This window comes from Herpailurus yagouaroundi, unplaced genomic scaffold, assembly GCF_014898765.1.
Source record: "Herpailurus yagouaroundi ecotype Mexico unplaced genomic scaffold, PumYag 188, whole genome shotgun sequence".
NCBI lineage: Eukaryota > Metazoa > Chordata > Mammalia > Carnivora > Felidae > Herpailurus > Herpailurus yagouaroundi.
In genome coordinates this window covers 31,740,660-31,744,206 of record NW_024412419.1, presented here as the reverse complement: position 1 = coordinate 31,744,206, position 3,547 = coordinate 31,740,660, and positions in this window count along the sequence as shown.

The following is a 3,547-nucleotide window of genomic DNA, read 5'->3' as shown; positions in this document are numbered from 1 at the left end:
CAAATTACGTAGAAATGTGTGCAAATCACAGACCCAGATGGGGCACCTGGGTGGCTCAGTTGGTAAGCGGCCAACTCTTGATTTCAGCTCAGGTCATGATCTCATGGTTTGTGAGTTCGAGCTCTGCATCAGGCTCTGTGCTGACAGCTCAGAGCCTGGAGCCTGCTTCAGAGTCTGTCTCCCTCTCTCTCTGTCCCTCCCCTGCTCCAGCTCTGTTCTCTCTCTCTCAAAAATAGAATAAACATTAAAAAAAAAGTGTGCAAATCACCTACAGCTCAGTGAATATGCACAAAGTGAACATTCATTTGACCACCTCCCAGGTCAAGAAATAAATCATGATTATCACTCCTCTTGCCTGTCATTCCAATAACTACCCTCCCTGAACAAAGGTAACCACTATCTTGAGTTCTACCACAATAGACAAATTTTATCTGCTTTTGAACTTTATACAAATGGAATCATGTTGTATGTAGTTGTCTTTTTTTTTTTTTTTTTTTTTTTTTGGTCTGGCTTTTTTTGCTCCACATTATGTTGGACTCATCCATATTGTTGGGTATAATTATGGTTTGTTTATTCCCAGGGCTCTTTAGTGGCTTCTTGCCTGAGTATGTGACATATCTATTCGCTATTGATGGCCATTTGAGTTGCTTCCGGTTGGGGGCTGTTATGAACAGTGCAGCTATGACCATTTTTTATGTCTTTTGGTGAAAATATATATGGATTTCAACTGGGTATAAATCCAGGAGTAGAATTTCTGAATCATAGGATATATTTATATTTATATGTACTACCGAAGGATTTCCCAAAGTGGTTTTACTGATATGTTCTTCCATCATTGATGTATGGGAGGTCCAGTTGCTCCACATTCTTTTCAACACTTGACATTATCTATCTACTCATTGTAGCTTTGCCAGAATGCGATCATGTGTGTATATATATGTATATATATATATTTTTTTTAACGTTTATTCATTTTTGAGAGACAGAGCATGAGTGGGGAGGAGCAGAAGAGACAGAGAGAGAGAGAGAGAGAGAGAGAGAATCTGAAGCAGGCTCCAGGCTCTGAGCTGTCAGCACAGAGCCCAATGTGGGGCTCGAACCCACGAACCATTAGATCATGACCTGAGCTGAAGTTGGATGTTGACCAACTGAGCCACCCAGACGCCCTGCTGGTGGATTTTAATATATTAAATTATAATTAATTTAATTTGTTATAATTTATTATATATATACACATATATATATATATATATTAAAGTTTATTTATTTTGAGAGAGAGCGGGGGAGTGACAGAGAGAGGAGAGAGAGAATCCCAAGGAGGCTCCACACCAGCAGTGCCCAGTCCAATGTGATGCTCAAACTCATGAAACGCCAGATCATTACCTGAGCCAAAACCAGGAGTCAGACACCCAACCAACTGAGCCACCCTAGCGCCCCAATTTGTTATAACTTAATAAATGTATTTGCAGAACGGTACCTAAGAAACCCGAGATTAGGTAAAGATTAGATCAATTTTGTTTCACAATTATATTCTTACGTTCTCTAATTCCTTCATATATATAGGTTCAGCCTACCCAACAAGATGGCAAGTCTCCTGAGGTCAAGGGCTTTGTCATAAAGTTCTTTCACATTTGTTATAGCCCTTAGCACAATGCTGGGCACAGAGTAGTTCTGGTTGAATTGGGCTAAACTAAATAATGGAGGCAAACCCACTACAGTCTATGGAATATCTCTCTGTTCACAGATCCTTGCCAAATCATGGTTTTCAGGCACTTCGTAGGGTGATGCAAGGATCCGAGAGGAATTCTAGAAGATGTCCAATTCCTTGATGTTCTACCAGGACCTACATTCCAGGCACTAAAATTCTTTAGGTAGAATGAGCCCTTCTATTTTCAACAGGATTTTCCTAAGGCATGTTCCTTAGGCCACTAGAAAGTAGAACAGACAGAGACTGTCTTACCCTGAGTTATCAGGAGGAAGCTGTGTTTGTGCCCTTCCGTGCTTAAAGGGGTGCTTTGGACTCAAAATGTCTGATCTTATTACACTAGCCTAATTTACCTATGGCTGCATCCAGTTTGATAGAAATTTCTCCAAAGGCCACAGTAATCTCTGTGAAACTCAGTTCCCTGTTTGGCTGATTTTTTTTTTTTTATCTGTCCTAATTTTTAAGTACTATTTCTGTCATCTCATCAGCTAAAGGATCTGTACTCAATTGCCCATTTCAACATGCAGCCTTGTATCATGCTATGCACATTTTTGTTCATATTGAATATCGGCTATTTCTGGACTGAGATCCTGAGACTTTAAGTTAGTACATTTGAACAGTTCTGATTTAGTTTGGAAGCAGGCACTCGCTGAAAATAATTGGTAAGAATATTCCTCCACTCCCATCCCTGGCCTTTCAGTTTTGGACTCTGACTTTCAGCAAGGAAGATAGGTTTAAATGGATGTGGTCATTAAGTGAGGGTTAAAGAAAGAAAGAAATGGCCCTCAAGAAACATGTATAGAATGCTGACAAAACAGAGCCAGTTTCCAGACTCCATTTGGGCCACCTATTGTCAGACCTATTCAAGTAAGAGCGTGTGTGTGTGTGTGTGTGTGTGTGTGTGTGTATGTGTGTGTGTGTGTGGTTGGGGGGGCGGGGAATGGTATAAGAAACGAGAAATCCCTGAAAAGAATATTGTGGTAAGATCCCAAAAGCATATCAGTTAGTAATTGTATACAGTCACTAATGGGAACAGCCTTGTTCTGCGAGCTAAAATCATGATCGTTAGGTAATCAGATCTAGTGCTCTGGGGCCTCCCCCGACACGGTGATTGTTGTAGACTAGATCAGGACATAATAGCATGTTTGATTCTTTCCTCCTTCTCTCCTATCAGGGCTGGCCAGTCGCCCAAGATTTGCGGGGAGAGGGAGGAGGGCTGTGAGTTTCAGAATGTTTTTTCCTCGGGGATGGGCCTCATGTCTCAGCCTTCCTAGGAGATCATATGTCTCCTGTTATGTGTTATGCACACGTATGTCTCTCCCTCCATATGTGCATTTGTTCTTCAATCTCAGGCTGAACTGGCTATGACTTTTGGGTTTATCAAATTCAGGTGCATCAGGCAACCCCATGCATAGTTTTGATCAGGTGGTCAGGGGCCATAAGCTCAGTTGTTTGGGTTGGATCAAGCAGGCAGCGTGAATATGAAATGGAGTCTGCAACAAGCTGGAGAATCTACTTCCCTTCCCAAGGAGGGTCATAGTCAGCTTCAGACAATGGTTATCATGTGATCCCATGATCAGACCTTTTGATTTTTTGAGAAAATCCAGAAATCCAGATTTTTAAAAATGTAATTTCCTGATTTTAAAGGTTTGTAATTATTAACATTAAAAAAAATCACTTTATAGGCTAACTATGTAAGGATAAAATAAGACAAATCAGTAGGTCTCATTTGGCTCCCAACCCTAGGCCTCCAGGTTAAATTGATTTTCTACAGAGAAAAATCCAACTTATTCAAGTTACTCTAAATTATGGGAGACTATATCATAAGGATATGTGACAGTA